This window comes from Elgaria multicarinata, chromosome 8 (genome assembly GCF_023053635.1).
Source record: "Elgaria multicarinata webbii isolate HBS135686 ecotype San Diego chromosome 8, rElgMul1.1.pri, whole genome shotgun sequence".
In the NCBI taxonomy this organism is placed as follows: Eukaryota; Metazoa; Chordata; class Lepidosauria; order Squamata; family Anguidae; genus Elgaria; species Elgaria multicarinata.
Window position 1 is genome coordinate 35222147 of NC_086178.1, and position 10033 is coordinate 35232179.

Genomic DNA, 10033 nt, shown 5'->3' on the forward strand with positions numbered 1-10033 from the left:
GTTTGACTAATTGTGCCTGTTCCTTGTTTGGCCTTACTTTATCTCTTTCTCTTATAAAAAGAGTGTTTTTGCTTAACCCGTCTGTACTACGTTGTGCTTGGGATGTTCAGTCATTCTGGACACCAAGCACTTTGCAGTTCAGCATCTGTGAAAGGAGGAAATGTTGTCATTTTGGCTGGTGTTAAAACCGCATCTGGGGGCAAGCTTAGAACTGCCAAGAGGTCCTGGCACAGAGAGGAGGCAAGAAACAAAGATTCCAGAGACAAGATGCATGAGAGAAGGGTACAGAAGAGGCAATGGACTAAGAGGAATCTGAAGGAAGAAGAGATAGAGTCAGACTTGAGGAAAATACAAAAGAAGCATTGAAGCGAAGTATGAGGTGGCTAATTTGAGAGGGGCCACTAAAGAAATATCAGTGCTTAGGATGAGGGCATGCTATGTGTTGGGGTGGGGAGAGAGAAGTTTTAACAATGCTAGTCCAAAAACAGAGTGGCTAAAGGAGGCAGAACAAGATGGCATTAATAGCAGGGACCGGAAAATACAATGCAGTCATGCACTTGAGGAAAAGAGGAACCAAGGAGGAAGTTGTACTGAATCAAAAGTACACAGAAGGCCTAAAAAGGGGAAGCTGTAAATTATTCACAGGAAGGTCATCTGAAAGAAAGAGAGAACAAAGGGTTCCTAGGCAAGAGAGAGAGAGAGAGCCAAGAGGGCACAGGGAGAGGGCACATATGGAGAACCTGAGGCCTGCTGACATTTTGTCTTGCCTAATCCAAATAGATATAGGAAAGGGTGCTATCCAGCACCAGCTCTTCTGTTGGACAGGGAGAATTCTCTTGGGCTGGGACCCAAAGGATTGTATGAAGAGTTCAGTGCATACAGAGGGGTAGACCTCATCCCTGCCCCTATCAAAACCCATTTCACCCAACTAGATTTATGACATTGGTATCCCACCATTCAATGTGAGGCAGCATACATAAGGTCACAGGCTGATCTTCCATTTGGAAATTAACCAGATACAGTCATGCTAAACTTCAACAAGGTGACTGCATTGTTTGTCCTCAGGCCAGGCCCCTGGGCCAGATCCATGACCTGGGCCAGATCTACACCATGTGTAAAATCATTACGATCCTATCATGGTAACACTATATCCCTCTTGCACATTTATACTTCGCAGGGCACACAATGACATTTGTTGTGTTACTTTGGATAATGTGCAATAAAATGCAGGAAACAACATCATGAAAGTGGTATGTGGGAAGTGTAATGATGTCCCAATAGTTATCAGAGCACTTCAATACCACTATAAAGCAGTAGTGCAGATCTAGCCCTGCAGTGGGTGAAGGGCATGGGGCAGAAGACCTTAGATTCTGGCAATTATGCTCGTAGAAGGCACTGAAGAAGCAGCTACTGGGCAGGATGGCAAAGAAGTTATCAGAGCAGGGGTGGGGAAGAGAAGGAAGGGAAGGGACATGAATCCTGGAAGGAGGTACACATTTCAGTGGAACATAGCAGGGGATCCTGGATCAAGAGCAGGGGGTGGGGAGAGGAATAATTAAGTAATAATTCCTTCCTACCATGATAGCCAGCCTTCCCCAACCTGAGCCCTCCAGATGTTTTGGGCCACATCTCCCAGCATTCCTGACCATTGGCCATGCTTCCTGAAGCCGATGGGAGTCAAAGCATAAAACATCTGGAGGACACCAGATCAGGGCAGGCTGATGTAAGCTAGCAGCACAGGGAGAAAATAAGAACAGCCCAGCTGGATCCAACCAACAAGCCATCTAGTCCAGCACAGTTTCCAATAGTGGCCAAGCAGATGGAAAAATCCATAAGCAGAGCAATATGGAGATCACGATAACTTGTTTAAATCCATTGCCTGGTAACCATCCAGAAGTATACTGCCTCTTGAATTTGTGCTTAATATTTAGCTGTCAGGGCCATATTTTTCCCCTCCATGAATTTGTGTAAACTTTTTGTTTGCAAAGCCATCTTAGCTAGAGGTCATCACTACCTCTGTGGGTAAAGAATTGCACAGGTGAGAATATGGGTGTTTTTGAAGGGCCCAACTCTGTTGGGAAAGAATCGCATACTGATTTAAATATTGATTTGATTTTGATGAAGCACTCAGGCTTTTCCAAATAAGTTTTTGAGCCCATAGATGCGTATACAGTTATGCATGGGGTGGGAAAAGTAGATGGGGATTTCTCCCTTTCTCATAACACTAGAACGTGGGATCATCCAATGAAACTGAAGGGCAGGAGTTTCAGGACAGAAAAAAGGAAGTCCTTCTTCACATTGTTTAAACTGTGAAATTCCCTACCACAAAATGTTGTGGCAGTAACCAAGTTGGATGACTTGAAAAAGGGATTAGAGGAAATTTTGGCTGCTAGTCATGGTAGCTATATATTATTTCCAGTACTGGAAGTAGCATGCCTGTCAATACCAGTGATTGGGGAACACAAGCAGGAGCATTCTAGTGCCCTACTGCGCTGCTTCTGGGCTTCCCAGGGCATCTGTTCCACCACCATGGGACCAGATAGGCCCTTGGTCTGATCCAGCATAGTTCTTCTGGTGCTCAGCCTCTAAAGCCCATGACAGAAAATACAAGTAATTAGCAAATTTATATTCACTCCAATCACTTTTCTCTCCTCAACCTTTTCCAATGTAGCTCATCGTCCCCTTTCCATGGCAAAACCCCTCTCTGGCTTCCTGTAATGTTTCCTCTTTCTTTGTTTCTTTAAAATAAAGTAGTCACCTTTCTCCCCACCCCACACCCCCACCTTATCTAGAGCTGCTCTCCACTTTTGACAATTGTAAACAGTCCAATCCTCTTCCCTTTACAGGCTTATGAATTTAATCTAGCAAATGCAGACATCCTGCTGTTTTTAAAGCATCCTTTGAATCACCTTTACAGCCCAATCCAGCCATGCTGGCTGGGGATGTTGGGAGTTATAGTCCAACACCACCAAACACGGAAGGCATTTCTAGTAAGTGTGTTTAGGAAGGCAGACTTAATGGACTAATTTAAATACAACCATTTTATAGTTGTATACCACTTGCTATAATAAAATCTCTAAGTGGGTTCTTTGCTAATCTTGGAATGCTGAGAAATCTCTGCCATTAACAACATCCCATTAGTGTAGCATCCCAGCCAACAGGCTGAATGGATGTTTCATTCAAATCCTCCACAAGTTTATAAATTGGGACTTTTTCTTAAGAGACCTGAAGCTTATAAGCTGGGATTTTATCCTAAGATCTGTGTGTTCATTTCTGGATTCCATGGAGGGTGTATGAGGCATCTAAAAACCTTGTGTCTGTGCTGTTTAATTATTTTATTTATTTATCACACTTGTAACCTGTAACTTTTCCAGGACAAAAATCTTGTTAGAAGCATGCTGTAACCTAAAACAGAAGTGCATCCTGTTTTCTGCGCCAAAGGCTGCATCAAGTGTCTGCTGGGGGTAGCACATGTGCGTGAGCACATATGTGCGGCAACACACACACACACATCCACATACAACACGCACTGTGCTTGTCTTATATATAGTTTAATATTTAAAAACATTCCAATTAAGACAGAGGAGGGCCAGATTCCAGCTGGACATCAGGAAAAACTTCCTGACTGTTAGAGCAGTGCGACAATGGAATCAGTTACCTAGGGAGGTTGTGGGCTCTCCCACACTAGAGGCCTTGAAGAGGCAGCTGGACAAGCATCTGTTGGGGATGCTTTAGGGTGGATTCCTGCATTGAGCAGGGGGTTGGACTCGATGGCCTTGTAGGCCCCTTCCAACTCTGCTATTCTATGGTTCTATGATTCTATGAACTTGTGATTCATTCCCTTAAAATATGGGCTCCATCACACCTATTTTCCCCCCTCTGGTTTGTCTCCATGTTTTTTACCCGTTTCATAACTACTGCAAGGGCTCCCTCACACATGGTGTCTTTCATGTGGGTTTTCGCTTGTTTGCTCTTCCATTCCACCCCGCCCCTTCTTCCTCCTCCAGTTCATTGGTTGTGGTACTCTGGTGGGCACAGGCTCTCCCCCCACCACCTCACTCTGGCTTTATTATCTAGCAATTACTTTTAAGGTTTCATCTGGGCTCCATTTCTGTGGGCAATGAGGAGGGGCGGATGGAGCACTGAAAAGTCCATTCAACTGACTAACAAGTCCCTATGACAACTGTGCCCCGCCCTCCCCTTTCGTCATCAAGACTCCATTAGCACACACACCCCAACAAAGGAAAAAACAAGAGGGGAAAATAATCCAGACTTTCCCCGCACCAAAATAAAATGAAACAAGGGAGGAAGGGGTGAGATGAGTGGAGGACAGGGACAATATCATGTGATTACCACGCTGCAAATCCACATACCAGGAATGGTGAGCGTGCAGTAAACTTCTGGTGTGATGGAGCTCTATGTCAGACAACAAGTTTGTCTATGACCCCTTCACACAAACTACCCCCACTCACTTCTGTACCTGTTCACCCACTCACACACACATACACCTACTCACAACATTAATCCTCTCCCCTCCACCGCCTCTAAAAAAGAAAGAAAAAAGAATTTTCTAGAACAAGCTCTATGGTCTCTGTCATAGAAGACTCATTCAAGGAAGCAAGCAGAAACCTTTGAATATGGCTTCCTGTGATGACCTATGAATGAGGCTTCTATGGCAGGAACCATGGAGCCCATTCCTACTACATTTCTCCCCTCTTCTTCCTCCTCCTTCTTGTCACAGCAGATACTTGGGATCTGGGGGACCATGAGAGCGGGCTTGGGGCAGGGCACTTGGAGCCCATGGGCTGTACTTTTTTTAAACTCCAACCCTAGGTGTTGTCCTGAGTTAAGAATTAATTGTGCCCAGTCCCCTCAGGTATGGTGCAGTTCACCATTCAGACTCCCCAGGGGGATCCGCACGTCGCTCCCAGAGTGCTTCTATGCGACCCCAGAGCACCCCGAAAACGATAGTCTGACTTCCCTGTAAAAGAAACGAAGAAGAGCTGTCCATGCTGACGACGACGACGACGAAGAGAGTTCTCCGCTGGAGAGCTCTCTTCGTCAGCGGCGGCGGCAGCATGGACGACTCTTCCTCGTTTCTTTTACAGGGAAGTCAGACTATCGTTTTCGGGGTGCTCTGGGGTCGCATAGAAGCACTCTGGGAGCGACGTGCGGATCCCCCCATCTCTTCCTTTAAACTAGAGGAAAACCTGCTGCAGGTCTGAGCAAGCAGCCCTGCCAGAGAGGTACATACAAGCCTGTTTCATAAACCTGTTACATACCCAACAGCTGTGCGGTGCCTGAATGAATGACCAGGTTTCAACAGACAACAAAGGTACACAGAAATAGACTGAGCAACACCCCACCCACCCCCATTTTGTGTTTTCACTGATTGATCTAAAGTTTAGATTGTAAACAATTCTAAAATGCTCAGTCATACCAGTTGAAGCCACTGGCAGCCATATATGGAGCGCTTGGATACTGATAGAGCCTACAATAGCACAGACTTGTATTTCATTTATGGACCTTGTACAGCCTTACTTAGGATTGCTATGCCAACAGCAACATTCTATCCCAGCCGTACTTCTCAGAATATTGTTTGTGTTGGCTAAACTACACAAAAACAGGGTGGGAGTGACAGGAAATAGAGTTAAACATGAGAAGGGCAATATAATAAAATGAACTGTGCTTCCAAATTCTACTTTAAGAAATGCTCTATCGTAAATTCTATACTGATTGGTCATAACATGGAGTTACGTGTTCTAAGGAACGGTCGCCCAAAATGGCAGCCGTGAATAGTTCAACACATCCCAGTTTCTGATAGCATTATGATGCACTTCTGTCCACTCACCCATGCAACTTCTGAAGGACAGGAGGGACTCCGCATAGGGTGTTCTGTCTTTTTCACTATAGTTAAGGAGGTGTGTGTTGGGGGGGGAATATGGATCATGTCGAAAATAAGGTTTTTCTCACTTTTCCCAATAAGCAATTATTTTCAAGAACTTTCTTTGCTGTTGCAAGTTGGATAGCACATGCACTAGCAGTGGCTACTTTGGGTGTGTGAAGTGCTATATTCCAACATTTCTCAAGTCATCGAAAGGCTAACAATGCAGTGTTTAAAAACTTCAGAATTCTGTGCAAGCATTTGTAAAAGGGCTGTGCACCACCTCGGATCTGAACCCCAAATCTGAAGCAGATTGGGGTGGTTCGGACCCTTCTGCACTGGATTCGAGGCAGTTCGGACGAAGGCCGAGGCAACCCAAAGCCAAAGCCACCTCAGCACTTCAGAGCTGACCCCACCCCCACCCACCCCTGCCAGTCTCCTTACCTGCTGCCTCCGCTGGCATCTTTCTTCTGGCGGCTTCTGGTGCCACTGCCAGAAATGAAAGGGAGTAGGCTGCACAATTTTAAGTTATCGCGCAGCCTACTCCCTTTCATTTCCGCTGGCGGCACTGGAAGCCACCAGAAGAAAGATGGTGATGGAGGTAGCAAGTAAGCCCCCTTCCCCACTTACCATATTAAGTTTCAAACGATGATGAAGCATCCAGGCTGAGATAACTGAAAGACATGCTGAGATATGATCCTGAATGTCAGGAGAAAGTTCCAGAGATGAAAGATATAATTGTGCATCAGCAGCATACAGAAGATATTGGAGGCCATGAGATTGAATAAGATTGTATAAAGAAAACAGCAACGGGCTGAGCCCTGAGCCCTGTGGAACCCCAACTAAAAGGGGAAAGGAAGAAGATGAGCGGCCATTAACTAACACGTTGAATGATCGACCCAATAGGTAAGAAGCAAACCAGTCATAGACAGAGTTGCAAAATCCAAGGTCATGAAGGGAATCCAACAGAAGATCATGATCAACCGTGTCAAAGGCTGCAGTAAGATCCAGGAGAATAAGAACAGAATAAAGGCCTTTAGACTCGGCAATAAGAAGATCAAAGGATAAAAGCCAGATGGAAAAGGATCCAGAGCAGAGTTACTAGAAAGAAAAATGAGGCAACGAGAGTAAACCACCCGCTCCAGGACCTTTGAAACAAACAGCAACAAGGAAACAGGACAGTAGTTAGAGAAAGAAAGCACATGGAGAAAACTCTTTTTAAGAATGTAGAAAAAGTTGCAGGAGGAACTGATGTTTGAGGGACAGGAACCCGAAGAGGGGCAGAGGTGGTGAGATCAGACCAAATAGTTAGAATATTGGTATTGAAGAAAGAGGCAAAGTTGTTAGAGGGGGGAGGGGCGGGGGGAGAGATGGTGGACTAGGCTTCAGAAGAGAATTGAAATACGCAAAGAGCTGCTGAGGATGCTTAGGATTCAACTGGATTAGCAGTGAGTAATACTGCTGTTTGTTCAAGGAAATAGCAGAAGAGAAAGAAGAAGGAACAAATTTATAATGCAAAAAATCTGCCCAAAGGGATTCAGCCATCTGGGTACAAGAACGAAGACAGCATATGAAAGAGGTGAGCCAAGGTTGGGATTGAGAAGGACGAGCCATCCATATCAAAGATGGAGCAAAACTGTCAAGAGTTGAGGATAAAGAAGAATTAAAGAGAGACACAGCTGAGTCCAAAGAGACGGCAGAAATAACAAAAGGAAGAGAGGAGGACAATGATTGAGGAAAAGCCTCATAATTAATACATTGCAAGTCACGACAAGAGCGAGAAACAGAATGTAAGGAAGGAGGATTATGAGTAATCATAAAGGAAACTACATGATGATCTGACAACAGGAAGTCAACAATAGAAAGGTCAGAGATAGAACAATTCCTAGAAAAGACAAGATCCAGGCAGTGTCCCAGGGAATGAGTAGATGAATATTCCACTTTTGTCAATATCCTTGTCATATTCATCCTCCCCACAGACTACTTCATTTAGCCCAGCAGAGCCATATTCTATACTTGTCAAAGAACTTGTCAATTTAATCCACCACTTCTGCATTTCTGGATGGGGGTATGGGAGGAATTGACAAGTTCTTTGACAAGTACAGAATATGGCTCTGCTGGGCTAAATGAAGTAGTCTGTGGAGAGGATGAATATGACAAGGATATTGACAAGAAATGAATATGTCCCTGCTGCTGACTGTGCAAGATCTCCAATATTATTATTTAAAATTACTACCCTTCAATAAAAGCATTAAGTCAAGGAGTACGAATAAGTGCCAAATTGAGGAGACACCCTAATGTCTCAAGCAATAAGTGCCAAATGGGGGGGGGTACATAGGGGGTTCTAGTCGCAGCAGAAATGCCCCCAGAACTGCTCTGTTGCCACTGCCCCCAACAGTGTGCCGTTGTTCCTGGCAGCAGGAGCAAAAAGGAATTGCTCTGCTGGGAATCTCTCTGCCAGGAGCCGTATTTCAAAGAGGCCAGGAGGAAGGGCCCCGAAGGCTAATATCACCTCGTAAGACCGTCCTTCGGCCAGTGTCACCACAAAGCTCAACTAGTGCTGTGGCTTGAGAAGTGTCTTCTCATCCCACGCCACCCCCCACCTGCAATGGCCCTCCCGTGATCAGGCAAGCTGAACATGGAGTAGGGCATCAGTATCAAAAGTCTTTAATAAATAAATAAATAAATAAATAAAAACAATGTCCTTTATGATTGAGAATTCGATAAATGTTTGCCTTTTAAAAATAAATAAATTCCCTGGCTTCACACCCTAATGAAATATGCTGCGCATACCTATGAGCCCTACCTGTGCCCCCATCTACACGACAATGGGATTGCTCCGCATTAAATATAAACCTGAATTTTTGTTGATTAGAATCTAGGTAAAGAGCGTCACGCTGCAGCAGCAACAGTGATTTATTTCCTGATTTTTTTATTATAGTGCAGTTATAAATGCACACATGTGCATGTATGCATATACGATGGTACGATGCTATGGAGTAGAGATGATGGAAGCTATACATTTTATATACAGAGCTCTGCATATTCCTATAACAGACGAACCAGGAGCGGTGGGGGGTGGGGGAAAGGAACGAGGCAGCAGAAACAGAGAATTCAAACTAAAAAATGGCACGAAGGAATGAGGCAGCTGATAGGTGGGAAATCGGCCAATCACGTTGTCCTACCCTCAAAGCTCCACCCACATGTCAAAATTCGATTTAACTCCCCAAAAGACACATAACCATAACATGGTGCAAACTTGGACGTGATCCAAAAGTCACGGTAAATCGCAAATGTGAATATGCACATTATTGTGTTAAAAACCCGGCACTATGGTGAATGGATGGCTGCGTCATGTGTCCTGAAACATGAATATGTGCATTTAGGTCGGGATAAACAAGCCGTATAGACGAGCCCTGTGAGAACTATTGGAGAATTTCTCCTCCCCCTGGAGAAAGTCATTGAAATTGTCCTCTGAATTTCTCTGCCCACAAACGGTGGAAAATTTCAAAAGACCATTTGCGCACAGCCTCGTATGGCGCAGAGTGGTAAGCGGAAGTTACTACTGCAGCCAAAACTCTCCCCACGGCCTTAGTTCGATTCCAGCGGAAGCTGGTTCTCAGGCAGCCAGCTCAGGTTGACTCAGCCTTCCGAGGTCGGTAAAATGAGTACCCAGCTAGCTGGAGGAAAGGTAACTGCGAATGGGGAAAGCAATGGCAAACCACCCCGCTACAAAGTCTGCCAAGAAAACATCAGCGAAAGCAGGCATTAGGGATGTGCTCCGTTTCTCCTCGAACTGGAGAAGCAGGAGCGGAGCCGGGGGCTTCGTCTGCCCTTAAGGCGGAGGCGAACAGGATTGGGGGGCCGGCGGAGCGTGGCGAAGAGGATCGAGGTGAAGGCGGATCCTTCGCCTCGATCCGGAGCTCCGCCAGAAAGGTAAGTGGGGTTTACCGGGCCCTGCCGCTGTCGCCCATGCGGGGACAGCGGCAGGGCCCAGTAAACCCCCCTCCCTCCTCTCCCTTACCTGCGTCCGTCCGCAGTCCCTCAGCTTCTTCAATTGAGCACTTGCGGCCCAGACTTCCTGGTTGAGCCACGGACTCAATTGAAGAAGCCGAGGGACTGCGGACGGACGCAGGTAAGGTCCCCCTT